Source organism: Rhinatrema bivittatum, chromosome 2 (genome assembly GCF_901001135.1).
Source record: "Rhinatrema bivittatum chromosome 2, aRhiBiv1.1, whole genome shotgun sequence".
NCBI classification, from domain to species: Eukaryota; Metazoa; Chordata; class Amphibia; order Gymnophiona; family Rhinatrematidae; genus Rhinatrema; species Rhinatrema bivittatum.
In genome coordinates, this window is record NC_042616.1 from 569,560,535 (window position 1) to 569,577,009 (window position 16,475).

A 16,475-nucleotide genomic window follows, 5' to 3' on the forward strand; every position below is an offset into this window, starting at 1 on the left:
CGCAAATGCCGTGTCCTCCCTGGCCTGAACGTCCAGACGGTAGAATCTGGAGAAGGTATGGAGGGAGGACCACGTCGCCGCTTTACATATCTCTGCAGGCGACAGCAGCTTAGCTTCTGCCCAAGAAGCTGATTGTGCTCTGGTAGAATGAGCCTTGACCTGTAGAGGTGGTGGTTTTCCTGCCTCTACGTAGGCTGCCTTGATAACTTTTTTAATCCAGCGGGCGATGGTCGGCCGTGAGGCTGCTTCCCCTTGCTTCTTCCCGCTGTGCAGGATGAACAGGTGGTCCGTCTTTCGTACTGCTGCTGACATTTCCAGGTATCTGGACAGCAGTCTGCCGATGTCGAGATGACGTAGTATTCGACCTTCTTCCGATTTCTTCAAACCTTCCGTGTTAGGCAAGGATATGGCTTGGTTGAGATGAAAGTGTGAGACTACTTTGGGTAAAAAGGAAGGAACTGTACGAAGATGGATGGCCTCTGGAGGGATTCTGAGAAATGGATCACGACAGGATAGTGCTTGTAGCTTTGAGATGTGGCGTGCTGAACACACAGCCAGCAAGAACACCATCTTCAAGGTCAATAAACGGAGCGACAGGCCTGGAAGGGGCCTGAAGGCTGATCCCGCTAGGAATTCCAATACTAGATTGAGGTTCCACAAGGGCACTGGCCACTTCAGTGGCGGGCGAATATGTTTGACTCCTTTCAGGAAACGTGAAACGTCTGGGTGCTGGGCAATGGATTTGCCGTCACGCCTGGGACTGTAGCAAGACAGCACTGCTACCTGTACCTTGATGGAGCTGAGGGACAGACCCTTCTGAAGTCCATCTTGTAGGAAGTCCAAGATGAGAGGAATCGTAGCGGCATGTGAATTGGTGCCGTGAGAGTCGCACCAAGCTTCAAAAACTCTCCAGATCCTGATATATGTTAGTGATGTGGAGAACTTGCTTGCTCGGAGGAGTGTATCTATTACCGGCTCCGAGTATCCTCTTTTCCTCAATCTAGCCCTCTCAATGGCCAGACCGTAAGAGAGAACTGAGCTGGAACCTCGTGGAGAATGGGACCTTGCTGCAGCAGGTCCCGGTATGGAGGCAGAGGTAGAGGATTCCCTGCCAGTAGTCTTCTCATGTCTGCGTACCAGGGTCTTCTTGGCCAGTCCGGGGCCACTAGAAGAACTAGACCCCTGTGTCGCTGAATCCTGTGAACAATGGCGCCCACCAGGGGCCATAGAGGAAATGCATAGAGCAGGATCCCCTGAGGCCATGGCTGTACCAGGGCATCGATCCCCTGAGCTCGAGGATCCCGCCTGCGGCTGAAATATCTGGGAACTTGAGCATTGGACCTGTCTGCTAATAGGTCCATGGCTGGCGTCCCCCAGTGATCCACAATTATCTGAAAGGCTATGGGTGACAGCTGCCATTCTCCCGGGTTTAGGCTTTCTCTGCTGAAGAAGTCTGCCGCAGTGTTGTCCTTCCCAGCGATGTGTACAGCGGAGATGTCCTGAAGATTGGCTTCTGCCCAAATCATCAGGGGAGTTACTTCTAGGGACACTTGTTGGCTTCTGGTTCCGCCCTGTCGATTGATGTATGCCACTGTGGTGGCGTTGTCTGACATCACTCTGACCACTCTGTTGCAAAGTCTGTGGGCAAATCGCAGGCACACTAGCCTGACTGCCCGTGCCTCTAGTCGGTTGATATTCCACCTTGACTCTTCTCTGGTCCACTGTCCTTGGGCGGTGAGCTCCTCGCAGTGCGCTCCCCATCCGTTCAGGCTGGCATCTGTGGTGAGCAGGATCCAGGTTGGGGAGGACATTCGTAACCCCCGGCTCATGTGGCCGGGCTGTAACCACCAGTGTAGTTGATTCCACACTCTGGCTGGTAGAGGCAGGTGTATGGTATAGTCCTGTGATCGTGGACTCCATCGAGATAGAAGGGCGCGTTCAATGGTCTCATATGAGCCCGCGCCCATGGCACCACCTCCAGAGTGGATGCCATGAGGCCGAGGACTTGTAGATAATCCCGAGCTGTGGGCCGGCTGGCGCTCAGCAGGACCTGCAGATGATACCGGAGTTTTGACTGTCTCTTGGAGGTCAGACTGACCTTGTCGTCTTGGGTGTCGAATTGGACCCCTAGGTATTCCAGCAACTGGGATGGCTGTAGGGAACTCTTCTTTATGTTGACTACCCATCCTAGGCTTTCCAGAAGAGTTATAACTCTGTTGGTTGCCCGGTGACTCTCCTCCGGTGACTTTGCCCTGATCAGCCAATCGTCCAGGTAGGGATGGACGAGGATTCCTTCCTTCCTGAGTGCTGCTGCCACTACTACTATTACCTTGGTAAAGATCCGCGGCGCAGTGGCTAACCCGAAGGGTAAAGCCCGGAACTGGAAGTGCTGATTCAGGACTTTGAAGCGTAAATAGCGCTGGTGATCCCGATAGATTGGGATATGCAGGTTAGACATGTGGTTCGTTTATCACCAGAATTTGAAAATCACAACGAAATTTCCTATTTCGTTGTGGTTTCGGAGACCCCGAAACCCGAAAAGAATTTTCCCCGAATTTCGGGGAAATTTCGTTTTTCGGGTTTGCATGGGGAGCGGGACACTTTTTTTTTTTTTTTTTTTTTTTTAATTAAAAACCACCCCAAACCACCCCAAACATTTAAATAAGCTATAATACAACACCCCCCCGATCCCGATCCCTCCCCAAGACTTACTAAGTACATCCCTGGTGGTCCAGCGTGGTCCCCGGGTTCCATTTGCCGTGCCGTGCCCGTGATAATTCAAGCCGTGCTCTGTAAAATGGTGCCGAATAGCCTCTGAACTACCATGTCACAGGGGCTACCGGCGCCATTGGTCAGCCCCTGTCACATGGCCATCGGCGCCATCTTGTGCTCCTGTCATGTGACTGGAGATGACCAATGGCGCCGAAAGCCTCTGTGACATAGTATGGGCAAAGGCTATCGGCGCCATTTTGATTACTGGCAGCCGACAGCTAAATTGCTTTCGGACCCCTGCTGGACCCCCAGGGATTATTGGCAAGCCTTGTCGGCTGCCTTGTCGGCTGCCAGTAATCAAAATGGCGCCGATAGCCTTTGCCCATACTATGTCACAGAGGCTTTCGGCGCCATTGGTCAGCTCCAGTCACATGACAGGAGCGCCGATGGCCATGTGACAGGGGCTGACCAATGGCGCCGGTAGCCCCTGTGACATGGTAGTTCAGAGGCTATTCAGCACCATTTTACAGAGCACGGCTTGAATTATCACGGGCACGGCACGGCACGGCAAATGGAACCTGGGGACCGCGCTGGACCACCAGGGATGTACTTAGTAAGTCTTGGGGAGGGATCGGGATGGGGGTAGTTTGTATTTACGTAGAAAACGGATTTTAAATGCTTGGGGTGGGTTTTTTTTAAGCTTTCTTTGCCGTTTCGTTTTTTGGCCTGATTTCGGGTTTCCTCGTTCTGGTTTTCAAAAAACGGAACGAGAAAACCCGAAATTTACCATGAGGTATCCGAGTCAAAAAACGACCCGGCAGAAAAAAACCGAACCACATCTCTAATGCAGGTAGGCTTCTGACAGATCTAGGGAGGTGAGAAACTCCCCTGGCTGTACTGAATTCTTGACCGACCGTAGAGTTTCCATGCAAAGGCTGGGGACCCGTAGGTGTCGATTGACTGACTTGAGGTCCAGGATGGTCCTGAAGGTGCCCTCCTTCTTGGGTACTATGAAATAAATGGAATAATGCCCAGAAGTTACCTCTTCCGCAGGTACTGGGATTATGGCTTTCAGGGCCAGGAGCCTCTGTAAGGTCACTTCCAGTGCCACTGTCTTGAGTCGCGAACAAGGAGATTCCACAAACTTGTACTTCCAGTGCCACTGTCTTGAGTCGCGAACAAGGAGATTCCACAAACTTGTTCGGCGGAAGCCGAAAGAAATCCAGGTAATATCCTTCCCGGATGATGGCGAGGACCCACTGGTCCGAAGTGATCTCGACCCACCTGCGGTAGAAGAGGGTTAGCCTGCCCCCTATGGCTGCTACCCTTGGATGGGTCGGCTGATTGTCATTGTGGGTTACGGCCGGGGCCAGAACCCAGGCCGGTTCTCTTCTTGGTGTGCTTAGCCCGAAAGGGCTGATTCCTGGCCTGAGAACGAGGTGCTTGATAGCGAGACCTGTAAGGGTTGAAGCGCTGCAAGTTTCTACCTCTGGATGGTCTAGAAACAGAACGTTGGCTCCTCCTTGACCTGTCTTCTGGTAGACGGGGTAACGGAGAGGCACCCCATTTAATAGCCCAATTCTCAAGGTCGCTGCCGAACAGTAGGGAACCCTTGAAGGGCATTCTTGTGAGTCGAGTCTTGGAGGACGAGTCGGCCGCCCAATTGCATAGCCAAAGCTGTCTTCTGGCTGCCACTGAGGAGGACACTCCCTTGGCTGCCATACGGACGAGGTCGGAGGCTGCGTCTGTGAGAAATGCGAGAGCCGATTCCATGTCTTCTCCCGGGGTGTTGTTTCTTGCCTGTGATAAACAGGAGCGTGTCACTACGGTGCAGCAAGTCGCGATTCGAAGAGACATGGCTGCTACCTCAAAGGCTTGTTTCAGAATGGTGTCCATGCGTCGGTCATGCGCATCCTTGAGAGCCGCTCCCCCCTCCACCGGAATGGTTGTGCGTTTCACGATTGCGTTAATTATGGTGTCTGCCCTGGGGCATGCCAGCAGTTCCTTGGATGTCGGATCTAGAGGGTACATGCCAGACAAGGCCTGACCCCCTTTGAATGAGGCCTCCAGTGCCTTCCATTCCAGCTCGATTAGCTGCTGTGCTGCTTGTAGGAGGGGAAAGTGGTGAGCCGTTTGGCGCAGGCCCTCTAGCAGAGGGTTCTGTACAGGGACCCCTGGGGGGTCCTGGCCCGGAATGGCCAGTTCCGATAAGCATTGTGAGACCAGGCCCGGCAGATCTTCTCTCCGAAAGAAGCGTCTCATGGTCCGATATGGCTCTATCTCCGAGGGAAGTTCATCCTCCTCGGGGGGCTCCTCACTTACCTGGGAGTAATCCGAATCCCCATGATTGGGGCTGTCGGGTGGTGAGTGGCTGCGCCTAGGTCTCGAGGGTCCAGGGGCCGGATCAACTGGGACGGAAAGACCCATCCGAAGAGCAGACTGCATCTGGACAAAGGCGTGAATCCCCTTAAATAATTCCACCCAGGAAAGCGAAGCCAAATCTGGCCGCAGGGGCACCAGGTCTCTCGGATTTCCTGGCTGCTCACCGCGGCCTGCTAAGTCCGGTGTGGTCCCTGAGGAACCGCTGGGCTGGGACCGGTCTTGTCCTGGAACTGCCATGGCTTCCTCACATTGGGCACATAGGGAGTCTGCTTCCTCGCTCTGTGTGGCTCTAAGGTTGCATGCTGAGCAGAGGCTTAGAGCGTTCATGCCTGATTCTGGGGGTGCCGGCTCTGCGGACGCAGAGGCATTCTTATGCTCCATTTGCCTTAAATGCGGTGTCGTCCTACGACATGCGCCTAACACGGGTGCTCAACAGCATGCGCCTAGAACGGGCCTCTTATCAATGTGCGCCTATAGCGGGCGTCTTATAAACGTGCGCCTATAGTGGGCGTCTTATAAACAGTGCGCCTATAGCGGGCGTCTTATAAATGCGCGCCTATAGCGGGCGTCTCACAAATGTGCGCCTATAACGGGCGTCTTACAAATGTGTGCGTATCCTAGTAGCGTGCGCTAACAACATGCGCCTATCGCATGCGCTAACAACGTGCACCTATCGCGTGCACTAACAACGTGCACCTATCGCGTGCACTAACAACGTGCGCCTATCGCGTGCGCTAACAACGTGCGCGAACGTGCGTTTAGCAAGCAAAAGCGCTTAATTAGAAAAGAGAAGTAGGCAGGCAAAAATGGCGACCTCCCAGGCGGGCGGCCTTGTAGGCAGGCCCAGTCAGTCCACAGTTCCTCGGAGACCAAGTAAAGATGTACGCCTTACCTTGTCTTCGGCGCTTCCCGGCTGCGACCCGGGCGGTCTCCGGCTGCGGGGGGAGAGGGGAATACCTTCACCGCCGCGCTTAAGGAAGTGCACCCGCTGCCTCTAGGCCGCGCCCGAACCGCTCAGGGGCCAAGTCCACGCCGAGACCGAGGCTGCCTCTAGGCCGCGCCCGAACTCGTCTCGCTCGGGGGCCAAGCCGTGCCCGAGCCCTTCTCACTCGGGGGCTGGGTTCCTGCCACGAACCGGCCACCGGACCGAGGCTCCTACCTCCGAGGGACCACGGAAGTCAGCTCGGGAAACTCAACTGGGTGAGTGACCGCCTGGTATCACCACAGGAGTGCGGGGCTCTTCTTCAGTAGATTTCTTCTATGAATTTAGTCGATAGAATTTGGAAGCACGCTCAGCGAGCGTGGGGTAGCTCCAAACTGCTTTGGAGACGGAAATTACTGAATTGCTTCACTTCCTGTGGGGGTATATGTACCCGTGCTGACGTCAGATCCGTCTCCAACTGCTAGCACAAGCACACTATACCCATTTGTTTTGAGTCCATCTGCTACACGCTAGGAAAATGTTGTTAAAATTTCCCATTTCGTTTCCAATTAATGTACATACCTGTAACGAAGGACATGGCATACCTGGCCTTCAGTTACACTCCTCTGACACTCCCTTTTCTGAGTGGCCATTACTTTTTTTCTGACTTCATGACTTACCCCTGCCTAAGGAAAGCTGCACTCATGGCACCTAAAGTAAAAGAAAAAGAACATGGAGCAGTATGGGAGAAAACAGCATTTTATTGAAAATGATATTGTTTACTTCCTCCTGAAGTAAGTCACATAGCAAATAAGAGATACATCCAGAACTGCAACCAGATCTTGTAGTTCACACATGTAGAGAACCTAAAAGATTATCTACTAAATAGACTAATCCACCAGTTTGGGAGGGGAACAGAGTGAGTAGTTAGTAGTAGTGCTGCGTTTTGGCTCCTCCATGTGGGAGATTTAGATGGTGAGCTCTAACAATTTATAAATCCCTGCCACCATCTTAAGGTGTAGAATTCTTGGTTGACCCTTTTTGGGGCAGCATGTCCTTTGCAGTCTTCTGTTTTGGTTATATTTCCTGGGAAGGGACTCTGGAGTTTCTTGTATTGAGATCTGGGTAAAGTGATGGAGTCAGAGCACCTTGTCCCATAGTTTTTGTTCAGGGTTTTGGAAATCTTTTTGGTGAGGAGGATGTTTTTGTCCATCTTTTCTGCCTCTGTTTTGGTTTCTCCTTGTGTGTAAGATTTTTCTTGTTGTTATTGTTGAGTACCGTAGGGCCCAGGGACTCATATATTTTTTTTTTTTTTGCCAGCTGCAGGAAGTAGTGTTCTTCACTTAGAAAGAACTATAAGATCATTCAATTCATCAAAGAGGAATGGATTCACATCCATTACCTGGGAGAAGTAGTTGAAGGTGGAGATAGAAGAAGACCAGAGGCGCCAGCTACATGCATCTACAATCATCATGAAAAAAATCTTCACAGAAGATTAAGAGGGGGACAGAAGCTAGGTGCTGCACAGAGAAGGAAAGGAGAACAAGGAAGACTCCATGAGAGGTATGAGTAATGAGGCATAGACATTCATGTAATTAAAGGGACTACATTTCTACCCATTTTACAATGAGTAATGCACAAAATCCTAATTGAATTGATGGGCAGTGAGAAAGAGCTAGATTATATAAAAAATTGGTTTTAACATCTAAAGACATTTGCTGGAAGTTGGAGGTCACAAATTTATTGAGATAGTAACATGTGAATTAATTAGACAGTAACATAAAATTCTGTAAAGAACTTTTCATCAATTTCTATCAATTAGCAGTAAAACTGAGTTGGAAACTAGACTTACTTCCTGAATGATTATTACTGCTGTTTATCTTCTTGTGATATCATTAGTGCTGTTTACAATTGACAAAAAGGGGCTAGGATCTAAGCAAGGCATCAGGGCCTAAAAGCTAATCTCCCCTGACCCCCAGCTCAGGGAATTCTGAACGCTCAGATTGATTTGACAACTTTATTGCACTGAGCAAATAATATCTGGTTTGAGGTATACGCATCATGGGCCCCTATCCAGGATATTCTGCTCCAAGTCAATACCAAAATAGCAACCGGGAATATCCTGTTATGGAAAATAAATTGGAAGTCTGTAACTGTCACAGAGCAACCTACACCATAAACATGAAGCAAATGTCAATACCTAGGACTGCTGTCTGAACAACTGTTAGTGCTTACTCTTGAAGATTAAAAGAGCACTTGATTTATTCCACAAAGAAAGGGATTTCTTCCTGTGATTCAACCACATGAATTTAAGGGTCATTACTGGAGATTTTCGTTAACATGATTTGTTGGGTGCTGGAGCATCTTTGTGTCCAATATTAGAAAGTGAACTTGGGCCAAGCAAGTGGAGCATCTCTCGTCTTCACCAGGCACACTCCCCTTGTGCTGTGCATCGTTTCCTAATATGGCAACTTGGATGCTTAAAACATGCTGTAAGTGGGGAAAGCAAATACCATTGTTTTTAAGACTATCACAAGAACGCGGTTCAACAAAGAAAAAAGCCATTTTCTTGTCAACCCTGCCTCCCCCCATCAATTTGCTGTCAGAAGGTTCTGAAAAGGAACCTGCCATTGTTCGCCAATAAACTGCACCAGGGCACAGAAGCTTGGCAAACCTACCAAGGCTTTTCAGCACGCCAAGTACAGCGTGTCTGAAACTGTGTGTGGCTTCTAAATCTCAGGGCCCTGGTCAACAGGTCTTTCATGACACCAGCTTATATAATTAAGAGAAAAATGCTAACAGACAGATATGTAATTGTGATGAAAATGTGAGAAACTAGATTTGTTAAGGCATCAATGTGTCCAGAAGTTCAATTTAGAAGAAAAAAACAATTTTGTGAATAGCCTGGAACTTGGCTTTGTTTACTTTTATTTTTCAGCACAGAGAGCAGTTACAGGGATGAGGGAACCTCTCTTAACACAGCATGAATTAATCTGCATCAAAATGCCATTACCTGTAGCAAAAGTTCAGATGGTCAATCAATCGTGCCAGTGCACGGTGACTCAACTGTCTAAAGAAAAAGTGCTTACAAAGATTTTTACAATGGAAACATAATCTAACATCATACTCTGCCTTTGAAAAGACATTCTCACTCCATTCCAACATCAATCAATATATAACCAGCCAAGCCAAGGTAGCAGTTACTGGATGGGTGGGGGGAACATTGGAATTAATGAATATTCAGATGAACATTAAAGGAAAAAACTAACATCGTGCTAGAGGAACACTGTCAAATATCTTTTATACACACACACACACACATATATATATATATACATATATATATATATATAGACAGAGAGAGAGAAAGAAACTTTAGAACTAACTCCATTCCAACTTGTCGGTTTGTTGGCTCCAGTGCTTCCTCTGGGACTTGCCCAGAAAATGAAGATGGAAGGGCCAATTTACATCAGGCCTTGCACAAATGAGCCCGACACTTTTGTTTGAACAACATGAATGGAGGATCTATGTGAGATTCCGCCTCAGGCTTCCAGAAACATCTAGGGAAACTGGGATTTGCTCCAAATTTTAATTTGTGCATTTTCCTAATATATTTTATTTCTTTGAAATCATCCAATAAAAGGTTCACACCATTTATTAGGACCACATGCTCTATTTCTAAAAATGTAATTTTTCAAAAGTCAGCTCTTCAACTGTCCATGCTATATCAATGCTTTACATTTTTCATAATGCCTGTATAGGGTTCTGATAATGATCAGAACAGTAGTACTTTGATTCATTTAGGTTTAAAATAGTGGACATGATTAAGCCATAGAAACTTTCAAAACTACTAAATTCTGATATTTCTTCAGAAATGACACATAAATCAAAATTTTTAAAAAAGGGCAGGAGTATTTTTTTCTACCAACTACATTATCAAATCCATTTTCCTACTTCTTCTGCAGAAAGGTTTGCATGTGTCCATTGCCAAGCTCACGCTTTTACAGTGTAACATAAGAACTGCCAAATTGGGTCAAAACCAAAGATCTTAAAAGTTCCTCATTCTTTCTCCAACAGTGGCAAGCGGAAGATTCTTAGATGATGTGTATAATACGACATACAGAGAGTTGTTCATCTGTTGTCAGACACTTCCAGTTGCCAGCAGTTATGGTATAGGGATGCACTGAACCCAGTGTGACATCCCTAACATTAAGGAGCAATTTTGTAATTGCTCACATTAGTGTAAAGTCTGCAGGGATGTTTTACTTGGAAACTTTAAACCAATGTTGAAAGGGAAAGTACATGTGCAAGAGTATGCAAGGGAATGACTGGGGATGAGAGTGAATCAGAGAGAAGGAGAAGTATGAGAGGGGATAATTGGGGGTAAGTAAGTCAGAGTAGGGAAATTGGGATGAAATTAAACTGGAGGGGTAGGGGGAATATAAGAGGAGGTGAATAAAATGAAATTGTTGAGAGAGGGTGAGAAAGTCAATGTGAGGATGAAAGAGAGTGATGTGAGACGAGAGTGGCTGTTGGGGGAGAAGAGAGCCAGTTAACAGGAGATTGATGTGGGGAGCAACCAAGTGAGGGGGTGGAGAGTGTGAGGAACAACAGTGGTGGGAGTTGGAAAATGAAGTGTTGGGTCAGGGAGAACTGAAAGGTAAAAGATAAAGGATAGAAGTGAGGGAGAAGAAGGGATGAGATTTAGGTGTGAGAGGACAGAGTGTGAAGTAATGCTGATGTAAGGAAGAGATTTATTTATTTTATTTATATAATCTTATATCACTTTTCTTCCTGTTACTACAGTTAGAACAGAGAAGAGAGAAATGAAAGAAAGACAGATGTCAGGGAAGTGGTGTCCCAGAACTGCAAACCACAGGAAGCATTGATGTTCTAGTCAGATGAGAATGTGGAGATGCGCCTTGGACAGATCCAGAGAGGTCAGAAATTCTGACTTCCAGCCATTATCACTGAGCGCAATGTTTCCATACGAAAAGGTTTCACTCGCAGATGATGGTTGAAGTCCTTGAGGTCCAGAATGGGACGAAAAGAGCCCTCCCTTCCTTGGCACAATGAAATAAATGAAATATCACCCTGTATTTTCTTGAGATGTGGGCACTGGGACCACAGTCCTCAGACTGAGGAGTCTTGCCAATGTAGCCTCCATGTGGGAAGTGGCAGGGAGACTGCATGAACATGTCCCGAGGAACACTGCAAAACTCCATCACATATCTTTCTCATATCACCTCCAGGTCCCACTGATCTGATGTGATTTTGACCCACCTCTGATAAGAGAGAGAGGCATCCCCCTATCGCCTGTTCCCGGGGGTAGGTCTGCAAACCTTCATGGGGAAGCTTGGGGGATTCCACTACCCGAGCATGCACCTCTTCTGGGGTGTTAGGGACAAAAATACTGAGACCTACCGAAGGGTCGAGTGATTGGAAAGGTCACTCCTCTATAGAGTTGAAAATGCTTGGATCCTCTGGCACGACCTCTCATGTTAAAGGAGTGCTGCGCCTGCTTCTTATCCTCTGGCAAATGAGAAACCGGAGATTCGCTCCACGTACTGGCCAGTTTCTCCAACTCACTGCCAAACAAAAGTGAGCCATAAAAGGGTGATTTGGTGAGGTTAGTCTTGGAGGTCGCATTGGACATCCAATTTCTCAACCATAACTGATGCCTGGCCACTATTACCGAAGTCACCCCTCTGGGTGAAGTGCGGACCAAAACACAGCCTGCATCTGTTTAGGTGGCAGCAACTGGTTCCATAACAGTCCTGGAGTTTACCCCAGAGTCATCAGCCTCCTGGAAGAGAAGAAAACAAGAGTGAGCCACCAAGGAACAACAAGAAGCAATCTGCAAGGTCATTGCCACTGCTGCAAATGCTTAAGGATAGTCTCAATCTTTTTATCATGAGCATCTTTAAGACTGCTCCTCCTTCCATGGGAATAGTAGTCTGCATGGAGACTGCACACAAGTGCATCTATCTTTGGAAAACATAAGCGCATTCTTATCACTGGATTCTGAGGGTACAGGCCTTCCAAAACCCAACCCTCTTTGAAATTAGCCTCTGGGGCATCCCATTCAAGATCAATCAATTCTTGAATGGCCTCCATCACGGAGAAAAAACAAGAGGCTTTACACAAGGAAACCAAAATGGGATTTCTTTTTGGCTCAGACATTGAATCTGGTCCAGGAACTTCAAGCATTTTCAAGGTCTAGGAAATCAGAGCTGGTAGTTGGTCTCTATGAAAGAACCATAAAAGTTCTATATGGTTCTAATCCGGGGGGAATTTCACCATCCTCAAAAGAGGCAGGATCAGCGTCATCATCTGTGCCATCTGGATCTCTACCCAGAGGTCCCGCTACCACTTTAGGATTACTCCAGCACTTAACAGAAGGTCCAGGCATGGTTCCTACCTGCGCCTCTGCTCTTGTTAAAGAATTTATTTATTTATTTATTTAAGAGTTTTTATATACTGTCATTAAGTTATTCACCATCATAACGGTTTACAATAGGGCACCAATATAAAAATATGGGTCGTACATTACATAGGTGGTGCCATTAGTATTCGGTAACAATAAAACTAGAGGGCTCCATTTAAAAAGCCTGTTTGATTCTTTTGACCCTTTTTGCCCTATAGACAAAAAGTTTATTGTTTATACAAGGATGTGAATTCTAACTTTAGAGAAATACACCAAGGTAACTTAAGTAACATAGCATGCAGAGAAATAAACCAGACTGGATGTATTTAAAAATACCTTCTTTTATTCCAGATAAATGAAAAACCTCTAAATAATTTTATGAGACATTTCCGTGTTTAAGTCAATCTAATCAAACAGTACATAATTATCAGAGTAAATACTGTCACAGCCGTGACGGATATAACTGAAACCAGGTACACATCCACCAAAGACATTTTCTTATAAAATCAATGCCTCGCTAATACATATCTTGCTTAGTACTAATTTAGAAATAATAGTACTTAATTTAAAAGGGTTCTCAAATGTCAGAAATGTAAATTGGCTTACCAAATCAAGGAAGCTATTAAGTCCCGCTCTCTCTTTTGTTCTTTCTCTTGCACATGGTCAGAGGTTTTGCATGCAATCCCCTTTTGTTTGCCACTGTTTAAATAGCAAAAAATCCATGATGTATCTAATCTGTTTCTTTTCTTTCAGAAGGTAACTAATTTGCCCCCTTTTAAAAGAGGAGTCTGAAACTTAGAAAGTTTCAAAGTTCATTAAAATTGTTTTTTTTCCTGTTTTAGCAAGAATCTGAAACAGGGGAGGCAACTCAACTAATTAAAGTGTTGCCTGACTTTTGAATTTCTACAGGCAGAGCCAGGCGGAGACAACTCTTGTTTTTTTTTCTAACTCAGCACAGAAATAAGAAATTCAGAATTCTTAGCTTTCTCAAGGATCCAGGTGTCTAATCAAAAGTTTGTCTGGTGTTGTAAAACTTCCCCCTAAGAGGCCCCTTTTCTAACCAGACATAGAGATAACAATTAACAAGATCGTTTTCTGCATTTCCTCTGTAAATTCATGGTCACAGATGTCTTTTGGAAGATATCCAAAAGAGGCCCTGGTTTAGAGCTGGGCCTTAGGAAAAAAGGATATGAGAATCAATGCTTATGTTTCTATTATGGCCTATTGATTACTGACTACACTGAATATAGGTAATTACCAATAAACACAGTTTCATATTTAATAACAGAGGACTAGTTGTAGAGGTGCAAAGGAAGAGGACAGTGAGGACAGAGCTTCAGCAGCCCTTGCTGCTTCTGGTGAGTGCTATTGGCCTGGAAGGGAAAGGAGTAGGAGAGTTGCTGGAGAGGGTAAGTAAAGGTGGCTTTTTAAATTTATTGTTCTTGATTGACTGCCATTTTAATTATGGGGATTATGTGATGTGTCTGCTGTTATGAAATATTTTATTGATATTTGGACATGTTTTAATAATTTTTATGAGTTTTTAATTGTTGGATATTATTCTGTTCAGCAGCTGTTTTGTAACATTTTTAGTATAGCTTTACAATTATTTCTGTGTGGGGCTCTATAGCAGCTTGGCTTATTCTGTTTTCCCAATAGGAAATGTATTAGTGTTTAGGGCCTGTTTTAATAGTTGTATTTCTTAGATAGGGTTGTTACTGTTTGAATGTGTTCCATAATACAGATGTAACTTTGTGCGGGTTAGTTTGTGTGCATTATTGCAGATCCTGAGAGTCTGTTAGGTGCTACATTTCTCTTTCCATTTCTCCAGGTTCGCACTGCATGCAGAGTGGCTTTTTTGGTTTTCCATTCCAGTTTCTGTCTCCATATTTATAATTTGTGGTTTTTCTGTACTACTTGGTGAAGGTCAGTTCTGGGTGTGTGACCGAGGTGAGTATTTTACTAGCATGTAGGCATTTGTATCAATCTTATTTGTTGTGTTTTCTCAATAAGATATGCATTAGTGGTAAATTACTGTTTTTTCATAAGGAAGGCTATTGTGCCTGGTAGAAAAGGGAGTTTATTTTGCTTTTACTGAGATGTCATCAGAACCAGAATATCTTTTTTGTATGGAGAATTGTACAGGGTAATGCCCTAGATCTGATCTGCATTCATTGCTGGGGGTTAAGGGGATTCCTGTGGATGCAGAGTGCATGTTTATATTTAGCCCCGTGATGGTTTCATGTTCAGTGTGTCACGCATGTGAGAACCATCTGTCAGGTGTGTCCCGGCCAAAAAAGGTTGAGAACCACTGTCGTAGACAACAATGGAAAAGCAAAACTAAGGGGGTATAGTCAAGGGGCTCTCTCTATTCTGCAAATAAATCTAATTGATCAGGATCAAAGAAAACATATTTAAATGTATCAAGGAAATTGAAGAAGAAATGATGCACCAATATCAATCACACATCGGTTTGTTTTTTTTTAAACATAAAAGCTTTCTGTCTCACGAGTCACTTTGGCGACATCAGGAAATATTGCCAGCTGTTGGCCAAAAAGCAGAGTTGCTTACCTGTAACAGGTTTTCTCCCAGGACAGCAGGATGTAGTCCTCACATGTGGGTGACGTCACTGGATGGAGCCCTATCACAGAAATATTTTCTGTCAAAGTTTCTAGAACTTTTGACTGGCACACTGAGCATGCCCAGCATGCCATGATCCCTGCAGCCATAGGGGTCTCCCTTCAGTCTTGTTTGTAGCAAAAGGTGCGAGCAAAAAAGTAAAATAAAACGTTTCGGACCCAACTCCGCAGGGTAGCGGGTGGGTTTCTTGAGGACATCTTGCTGTCCTGGGAGAACACCTGTTACAGGTAAGCAACTCTGCTTTTTCCCAGGACAAGCAGGATGGTAGTCCTCATATGTAGGTGATTAGCAAGCTACAGGCTGACTCATATTTGTGTGGACCAACAGCGTACAACTTGTGCAACAGGCACAACAACTGGTGTACTGTTGGGGAAAAATGAGGCAGCCTGAAAATCACAGCAGATTGGATGTGGAAGAAGTTGGGATTTTACTGGAAATAAATTCTTCAAGATGGATTGGCCAAATGCAGAGTCTTGACGTCCTTCCTTGTCCAGGCAGTAATGTGCTGCAAATGTGTAAAGAGAGCTCCATGTTGCAGCTTTGCAGCTGTCAGCAATTGGTACTGAACGATAATGTGCTACTGAGGTTGCCATGGCTCTTACTGAGTGCGTCTTCACTCGTCCCTGGAGAGGAAGGCCTGCTTTTTCATAACAGAATTCGATGCAAGTGCATGTTTACAATCTAAGGTGTGCAAAACTCTCTCGCCCTGGTGAGAGTGAGGCTTTGGGAAAAAGGTGGGCAAGACTATAGACTAATTCAAATGGAAGTCAGTAACCACCTTGGGAAGGAATTTAGGGTGAGTACAGAGGACCACTGGGTCATAGAGGGACCTTGTATAGGGTAAGTATGTGACAAGTGCTTGTAACTCACTAACTCTTCGAGCAGATGTAATGGCTATTAGGAAGAGAACTTTCCATGTAAGAAATCTAACATCTCAGGAGTGCAAAGGCTCAAATGGGGAGCGCATGAGCCTTGTAAGTACTACATTTAGGTCCCATTCAGTGACTGGTGGCCGTAGAGGGGGCTTGAGATGTAGTAGGCCCCTCATAAATCTACTCACAATGGGTTGCACTGTTACCGGGGCATCCCCAACTCCTTTGTGGTACGCTAAGATAGCACTCAGGTGTACCCTCACCGAAGAAGTCTGGAGACCAGAGTCTGAAAGGTGCCAGAGATAGTCTAATAGAGATGGTGTGGGGCAGGAAAAGGGGTCGATACCTTTTTGCATGCACTACGTGGTGAATCTTTTCCAATTAGAACAATAGGATTTTCGTGTGGAAGGTTTTTGTGAGGCTACAAGCACTTGAGACATCAGTTGAAAGGTTGAGCGATTGTAGGATCAAGCTTTCAACATCCAGGCTGTGAGGGATAGGGTCTGAAGGTTCAGATGGT